The sequence below is a fragment of the Camelus dromedarius genome, chromosome 8 (genome assembly GCF_036321535.1).
Source record: "Camelus dromedarius isolate mCamDro1 chromosome 8, mCamDro1.pat, whole genome shotgun sequence".
Lineage (NCBI taxonomy): Eukaryota > Metazoa > Chordata > Mammalia > Artiodactyla > Camelidae > Camelus > Camelus dromedarius.
Window position 1 is genome coordinate 26729311 of NC_087443.1, and position 9132 is coordinate 26738442.

The window sequence follows — 9132 nt, forward strand, 5'->3', positions numbered from 1 at the left end:
GCCGTGGTCACCCAGCCCCCAACTGTGTTTTCCACTCATTTGGAGCAGGACAGAGGTAAAGCTCTGACTTGAGGGGCATGACCAGCCCCTGCTGCGAAGACACAGATGGTGGGCCAATTGGCAACTGGGCCTTCAGAGAGGACAGGAAAGCCTGACCGTTTACACCAGGTAGGGTGGTGTCCAAGGGTTGGTTTTTCCATGGGCACCCCAAACCCAGAGCCTGTGGATTACTAATTTTTCAAGAGCATTTGATACCTAAAAAAAGCGATCGACTTCAAAAAATGACTGTGAAATCAAAATTAATTGATGTTTAATTGAATATGTGCATAATGTAACATCATGTCAACTTGTTAAATTCAACTCATCTCAGCTCCTATGAAGTTATATGTAAATGATATTTGAAGTGGGATGTAGACACATTCTGATGTGTGATGTGTTTATTACGACGTGGTATGACATTCCAGAGTGAGAGGGTTGCAGGGAGGCTATGAAGATTTAAAAACAGCTCTACTGGGGTGCTGTGGGGTGGGGGTGCTGCTCATAATAGCTGAGCTGCTTTCTGACTGTCCTGCCGATGACAGAGGGGCACCCCCTGGAAGAGCTGAATGTTTGCAGTGCCCACCGATGGATAAGCTAACCTCTGGAGAGCCGTTTGAACTCTAGAATATTCCAGAATCTTCCTGGACAATCCAGTGAGTTCATGCAGCAGCTGACTCTGTTCTGCTCCCCTGGCCTGTCTCCCTGGGCGGGGCGTGCAGATGGGGTAAGGCAGGGCAGCCTTGAGAAGTAAGACTTAACCTTGGCCTCTGTAACTGAGGCAGTGCCAAGGACCCACGGGCAGCACTCTGGGGACCAGGGACCACCAGATTTTGGGTGACTGTGGGAAGAATGACAGAGCAGCTCTGCTAAAAAGAACTACAATCGGGGGCTCACTTCTGCATGGCCCGGGGCTATTTGCACAGCCTTTTTAGGCTCTAGATCTTGTTTTCTCTTCACAGTCACGTTGGGCAGTCAGGATCAGTTTACACACCTAGGCAATGGAGCCAGAGAGGCGCAAGAAGGGTTGAATAAGTCACTGGGTTCTCACTGTTGAGAAGGCACAGCTCTGGGACCAGAGCCCCACCCTCCTGACTCTGGCTGGGCGGAGCTCCCCTGCCCCGCCCTCCCTCCTGCTCTCCTGGATCCCTGCACTTGCATCTGGCTTCTGCCTGCAAGCCTGCACTCCGCGGGCCTCCATCACCCAGCTGCCGTGAGCTCAGCATGCTGCTGGAGAAGGTGCGTGTTCACAAAGAGACAGGTGCTCCCTTCCACCTCCCAGCCTCCTAGGATGAGACTGGGCCCGTGTCCTGGTTCCGGCCAGTGGATTGTGAGTCGCTTTCCCGCCCGGCGGATGCCGATTTACTTTAAGGTTAACGGAGTGTGGGCTCCAGGGCCCTCACTTGACCCGGCCCCTCTCTCTGGGGCCCATGGGTATGTTGTTTTTGTAGTTTCTGTGTACAATGGTGTTGGAGCAGCCGTAAAAATGTATATGTAAAATATAGGTTAAAAATACATACATATGTTATATGTATAATTTTGTAAAACTTTTCTTAGAGAGCGCTCCTAAGCTGTGTAAGTTTCAGACCGAGAAAACCTAGATGTGCCCCTTTGGCTGAAGTAATACACACCTCCGCCATCCCGCTCTCCCCTCTTCTGCAGTGGCCCTGGAGGCCAGAGCCACCAGATGAAGGAGGGCTGCTTGCCCGATGCAGACCTTTATGTGAGTGGGAATAAAGCTATCCAGTGAAGTCATCGAGGCGTGGGGATTTTTTATACAGCTTAACCTACGATGCTGACCCATATACACACGTTCTTATTCCCATTTTACAGAAGTGGAGACTGAGGCTTTGTCCTTGGTGAGTAGTGTTGGCGCTCCCAGAGCTGTGGTGGAGGGGCAGGGACTTGGGGCTTACTTCCCACAGAGACCAGGACCATACGAACCCTGGTCTGTGGACCCTAGTTCAGAGCTGTGAGCACTGGAGCCTTGGGTTAGGCCAGGTGTCCCAGAAGCTTCATGGAGACCAGCCCCATCTCCCAAGGAACCCCAGAGGGAGGGGTAGCTGTTATAGGGCTGAGCTCTCAGCCTGGACTTGCAGGGTGTGGGCAACTCTGGGAGTATCTAAAGGTGTCTGGTTCTCTCCAGGACATCTGGGTCCCGGCAGCCCAGCATCCCTGATGCTAACCTCACAAAGGTCAGAAGTCACAGCCTCAGGGCAATCTGTTTCTCTGTGCATGGATGGAACAAGTTGTCCTGATTTCTGGCACAGCTGTCCCCAGACTGGACTCTAGAACCTGGATCAGCCCCTTCCTGGGAGTGGGGAGAGGCTACAGCTTCAGAGATCTGAAGGACCAGGGCAGGAGGTGGCTGCGTACTGGGGGCTGGCTCTGCTGGCTCTGGTCTTGGAGGTCAGTGGCTACTGGAGCGCAGGGGATGACAAGGGCCTTTGAACTACAGCTGCAAGGGCGACAGGGAGTTCTTGCTGCTGTCTTAAGGGCAGCATCCTTAATAAACTGTTCCATGCATAGTACTGCATTTGTTCTTCAACAGCTAATCAGAACAGTGACACGTGGGCTGTGTGCCGTGTGTACATATGTATTTTTCTGGCTACATGCAAGCACAGATGTGCTATGCAAGTGGGCGTGGCCACCATTTTATCTAAAGTGGAGATTGTAATCCTCGCCTAGAATGGTGGGAGGAGTAAATAACAGACTTTGGGCTGGCAGTGGCTTGGCCCAGAACAGCACTTGTTGCATGATACATATTATAATCACTGTTATAATTGCTCTTGCCTCTGTTGTAAATATTTGCGCAGTTTGGTACAAATAGTGCTAGTGCTCCGTCTTGTGTCTGTGCTGGTCCCCAGTCGACTAGGCTGAACTGGTCAGCAGTGCTTGAGCCCCAGTGAGTCCTGCAGCTTCGGGTAACCTCTACCGGCTGAACTGTGCTCCAGTCCTGTCGGGGCTGCTGTGGCCTGGGCTGGTCGACCCTTCTGGGTGTGCCAAGCTGCGCCAGGAAGCTCTGACCCCGCCAGATGCCAGCTGTCGAGTGCCCTCTGCTCTCTCCTGCTGCTGGGTGAGCAGCTGGACAACTCTTTTGGCTTTAGATAGGAAAGACTGCTCCTGAGCAGGGTCTTGTCTAGAAAACTCTCCCCGTCATCTTAGGCCAGGTTCACTAGAAACAGAGGGTAAAACCTGGATTCCTGCAGGAGTCCTGTGTTGAGGGGTGTTCTCAGGAGAAACCTGTAAAGCAGTGAGGGAAGCAGAGGAGGCTTCCTGCCAAGCAGAGATGTGACAGTCCCTTAGTCTGATCCCATGGGGAGCTCTGGAGTTCAGTGAATTATACCAAAGATTTGTCCCAACTGGAGGCAAAGGGGCTGAGATTTAAACTCTGCCACCTGTAAGTCATGGGTAGAGGGTTGCCGTTTAGAAGGATGGACCAATTCCCTGATATCTTCTGATGAGACAGCTCCCATCACCCAAGGGCAGTTCTGTGAAGGGTACAATGTGTGCTGTTAGCAACCCACCCCCTCGGCAGCTGGGGGATGGAGATATGGGCCCAGCAACGGTTCCAAGGGGGGCACTGATCACGCCCACCGCCTCCTCCAGGGCCATTTCTTCTCTTCAAGGATGGTCTTGTATTCTTTCCTGATTCAATTCTGCTTGGCTTAAGAAACACGGATTATCTGGACCTACTGCGTGCCCGGCCATGGGGAGGGTCTGTAATATGCTGAAGTGCACACAGATAATAGGCTGGTCCGGCAGGGTCTGTGGTTGCTTTTGCCAAGGGCTTCCCCCTCTGATCCCATGGGGCTTGCTGTTTTGCTGTAAGACCTGCCCAAGGCCATGTTCACGAAGGCTGTGTGATGGTGTCTGCTTCAAAGCAGATGGAGGGTGCCCTGGAAAATGTGCTTTCTGTTACAAAAGACGTTAGGAAGAACCCGTTTTCTTTGGAATTGGTGCTGGGCGGTGGAGGAAGGGGCTAATGCATGCATGTTTTTTCCTTTTAGCAAACTTTCTAGCCAAGCAAAGGAGGTTGCACAGAGAAGCACTCTCTCTCCTGCTCTCCTCCCCGCCCTCTCCCTCCCTGCTGGGCTGTCTCAGCTGCAGCCCTGGCCTTGTAGCTACTGCAGGGGAAAACAGAAAACCACAGCTATGCAGCACCAAACAGGCCTGCATCATGTTTACGCAATGACAGAGGCCTGGGACCGTCTCCAAAGAGGTGGAGGCCCTTGTGGCGGTTCAGACAGCCCTTCCACATCCAAGGCTGTGCTTCAGAGGCCGAGAGGGCTGAAAGGCCCTTGGCGGTCACTGCCTCCAAGTCTCTCATTTCTCTGGGAGGCCTAGAGACAGGGAGTGAGCTGGCTAAGGTCGTGCAGAGCACCAAAATCTGGTTGGGGAATGGGGGAGGGAGGCTGAGGCTGAGGTTCCTAGGGGTGGGAGAGGGAGGACTCGTTCAGCTCAAGTGTGGCTGCTCTCAGCTCCTGCCCACACCTCCTCTCATGTCGAATCAGCTGCTGGCCTACACCCTGAGGTCACCATCACCGGACAAGAACAAAGAAGGGGAAGCAGAGGAGACCAGGCCTCCGAGCTGGCCTGCAGAAGCTCTGTTTTCCCAGCCTCACTTCTTGTACTGAAGGGACGAAGACTGGGACCTCTGCTGATAGACCGGGGGCCTGAGAGGGCCTGGGTTCCGCCTGGAGTCACTATGGGGATTTTCTTCGCTGCCACTGCCCTTCAAATACCTCTTGCCTCTCCCTGTCCCATTCTCATCTCATGACCTTGTCTCCCGTTTCTGTGCAAAACTGGGATGGATTTCTTTTCTTTCCATCTTCGATCTGTTCATCATGGGTGCCCAGCCTCTCCCGCTGGCAAAGGAGGGGGAACCCGTATCCTGGCTCTCCCTTCTCCTGTGCTGTCCCATCCCTTCGAGACTGGCTCCAGGAATTCACATCCTTCTTCTGCAACACCAACCCCTCCCCAGGCTGGGGGCCCTGCTCAATGCGAACAAATTGACTCAGTTTCAGAGGCTGCCATCTCAGTCTCCCACTGTTTCACTCCTCAAAAGAAACATGTGGCCAGCCTTGCTTCAGAACTCTGGAAATCTGGCCACTGGTTTCCACTCTGCTCCAGTGTCTTTGAGGTCACCAATGAGTGGTCAAACCTTAGTCCTACTCTACCTAGTCTCTGTCTTATATCTGACACTGTGACCCCCACCCCACCACCGCTTGGTCATCTCTCCCACCCCTCTTTCTCAGAACAACTCTAGGATCCCTCCTCAGTCTCCAGAAATGCCTCCTCCTCTGTCTGATGTCCAGTACTGGTTCTTCCTCTGCTTTCTAGTCTTGATGCTTTTTGCCTAGGAGATGAGTGTGAAATAAGGAAAGCTTCGTTTATTCCTATGGATACAGCTCTGTCTACATTGTTGAAGACTTGAAAGTCGCACTCTGGGATCACTCCTCCATTCTTTGCTCTGAATCTGCATGGACCGTGGTCTATTGGATCCCCTGGCTGGCCGTCTCCCAAGTTTCTAATTAGAATCATTATCTCCTACATCAAGCTCAACATCTTCTCCACCAACCTCCTCCATTCTTGGTTGAAAGTGCCACTTTGTCGCCAGTGTCTGTGATCTAGGTTTCATCCTTGTGGTAGGCTGAGTGACGCCTCTCCCCCGCCCCAAGATCCTGACATCCTAATCCCTTTGCAGATGTGGTTAAGTTTAAGATTTTGAGATGGGGAGATTATCTTGGATTATCTGGGAGAGCCTGGCATAATCATACCAGACCTTGTAAGAGGGAAAGAGGAGGGTTAGAGTGAGTAGTAGATGTGATAATGGAAGCAAGAGGTTGGAGTGATGTGGCCACAGGCCAAGGATTGCTGGCAGTCACTGGAAGAGGCGAGGAATGGTCTTTCCTCTGGAGTCCCCAGGAGGAAGAGCCCTGTGGACACCTTGATTTTAGCCCTGTGAGATGCATTTTGAACTTCTGGCCTACAAAACTGTGAGAGAATAAATATATGTGGTTTAAGTCGGTAGGTTTGTGGCAACCTGTGATAGCAGCCATGGGACACTGATAGGGTTCTAACCTTCTCCATCACAGGCTAGACTCGTATGTCCCAAATCCTATCACATTTCTCTCCAAACCATCTTTCAGGTTTGCTCCCTCCTTTCTACCGTCAAGCCCATAACATGACCATTTCTCCCAAGAGATTTAACCGATTACCATCTCTTTCTAAACCATCCATTCTATGGCTTCAAGAGTGAGGCTCTGACCTGCGTTTTATGGAGAAGATGGTCCCCTCTTTCACAGCCTTGACTTACAGAGCAGGAGACTGATGTGCTTAGACTGTGGGCAGTGTGTGTGATGATCAGTGCTCTGGCCTCTCTCTCCCGCCCGTATCCCTACCTCGTGCCCTACCACCTGGTCTCATGGGACGACAGCGGCAGGTGCTCTCGCTGGTGCCGTTTCCTCACTTGAAAATTCTCCTCTGTGACTTCTACTCAATCTTGAAGAGTCTGGGCCTTTTTAGACCTCAGTTTTCTCATCTGTCCCATGAAGGAGCTTGTCCAGAGGAGCTCCAAAGCTGTATGGAACTCTTCACTCTGAATAACTAAACCAAGTAGATTTTGTTGATCACCAGTGCTCAAAATGTACCTCAGTGGCCATGAACCCGCCCCATCTTGGAAATCAATGGTGTGTAACTGGTTGACTTCCCAGTGATGCCCTCTCAGAGTCAGTGGGGTGTGCATACATGTGCAGCATATGTGGGCTTGTGCTTGCGTGTTTTAGGGGGAACAACAGAATTCGAGACAGTTTATTAAAGAGCTGCTAAAGGCGCCTTGGCTATGAAATTTCTCTAGGAAAAAAAAATCTCTATTTTGACGATTTAAGTGTTAATGATTCAAAACCATATGGATCGCATTTTCCTCCCATCCGTATGGTTTTTAAAAAGTATCAGTGAGACTGCTTAGGGCAAAATGCATTTATGATTCTATCGATCCGGCAGCTTTGCGAGGGCTGTTCAGCAGATCTGAGTGAGAGGAGAGCCTGGTGGGCCAGGATGTGGGCCCGTCCCTGGGCTCTCTCCTCAGAGTCTCCAAGGAAAATCGCTCTTGGCGCCTGGGGAGAGTTTTCAGCATGCAACTTGGTAGGAAAGAAACGCTGCATCCTGGTGGTTTTTTTTTCAAAACCTCCAGAACTAATTTTAAAATGACTTAGGCTTTGGCAGACTGAAGAGGTGTTAACTCAAACCCGGGTGTATTTCAAGGGAAATGTAATTAGAAAAATGCTCTCCTAGTTAGCTGGGAGACTGTGCCGAGCACTACAGATTCTTGTTGGAGAATTGTTTGGTGAGATAAAAATGTGCTGCATCAGGGTCAAAGTGCAGACATGCACATGGGCTCCCCACCTCCCTCTCCTGCCCAGGTACTTAGGCCATGAAACCCAGTGTGAAAGGGACACGTGTAGAGACCGAGCAGGGGTTCCTGCCATCTCCACCAGTCCTGCCCTGAAGGACCAGGTTGTAGCTGAGCCAGTTAATGCTGGTATCTTCCATGAACCAGAGTAAGATGGAGTGAGGGCACCTGGTTGACGGTGAGGGCAGGTTTTGATCCATACAGATTCCTTGGCTTAACTTTTTTCTGAGTCCAGTCAGAAGACTCTGCCAGTTGGTCTGATTTGGGCATCTCTGGCTTATGGGTTAAGTCCCACCTCCCTGTGTGATTGTCCCACAGCCCTACTCCATCATGTTTCTTTTGCTAATAGCCCTTCCAGAATGTTCATGACCCCACTCGTACCCACCTGGTTCAGGCATCCCTCTGCCTGGGACACCAGGTCCCCTTTCTTCTCTAGAACAATCCATCCTGCCAGGACCCATCAGAAATTCTGCTTCTCCTGTGGAGAAGCTCCTACGGGAGTTTGTCCCTCCTTTCACTTTGACCCTTCAGCACAGCGGATACACATCTGTGACCGCACTGTCTACAGCACTGCATGTTGTCTCCCCATCAGGCCTGAATCTTGGCCCCAGCCTTGTGCTCTTGTGCAGAAGTGACTTGTCAGACTTATATGCACATGGTTGGAGACTAGCATGGGGCTTGACGTGTGGCCAAGTGGGATGAATGTGGGATGAATGTGGAGTGAATAGGGTAAACTTTGGGGATCTCTAGCACTGTTTCAGCCATCCATTCGTTTGACCATTTACTGGTCAATCTGCCCATCCATTTACCTGTCCAACCACGCACCACCCATCCATCCATCTATCCTTCCAGCCACCTACCCATCCATCCTCCACCATCCTTCCATTCACCTATTACCCATTTGTCCTTCCATCTACCTCTCCACTGACCCATGAGGGAATCATTCAACAGGTTGGATGCTTTTTCTTTGATCACACTGCATTCACTATAAAATGATCTTGGACTTTTTCAAGCCCTTAGACTCTGCTAGCATATTCTAACAAACAACCAAGGACTACCCACCCAGCTCTATCTTATCTTAATATTATGCCATATGTACTTTAGATTTTCTTATTAAGAATGAAAACACTGTTAGAAATGATTGAAGAATCATATGTGAATCTCCACAATTCTGTCTTTCTTCTCATCTTCCCGAAGATAGTATTTCTCATTCTCATGCATATTTTAATTTTTTTTTGCTATGCATTTATGTGTTCACAGACAATAGGTAGGTTGGTTTTTCAGGTTTTAAAGTTCTACTCAAATGATATTCCTCTGTATGTGTTATTTTTAAAAAGCTTTTAAAATTTATTTTTAAATTTTTGGGAGGAGGTAATTAGATTTATTTATTTGTTTCTAAATGGAGGCACTGGGGATTGAACCCTGGACCTCATGCATGGTAAGCACGTGCTCTACCACTGAGCTATAGCCTCCCCCCATGTGTCATTTTATAACTTGATTTATTTCTGCTTATTCTTATGATCCTGTTGCACTTTTTACGTGCCTCTCCATTAAAGCAATTAGCTTGCCATACGATCATCTTTGTCTCCGCATTTGGGTTGTAAGCACACTCCTGGGGGGCAGAGAGCCCATCTGCACAGCCCCACTTCCCCAGCACTTGGCATAGTCTAGTCAGTTGATGG

General features: G+C 50.2%; 1 non-coding gene across 1 annotated transcript; it reads right to left on the reverse strand.

Annotated features, from left to right (window-relative positions):
- Positions 1 to 8850: 8850 nt before the first annotated feature.
- TRNAG-ACC (transfer RNA glycine (anticodon ACC)) lies at positions 8851 to 8923 on the reverse strand. Its single transcript has one exon. It is a non-coding gene; the product is annotated as a tRNA-Gly (tRNA).
- Positions 8924 to 9132: the final 209 nt, after the last annotated feature.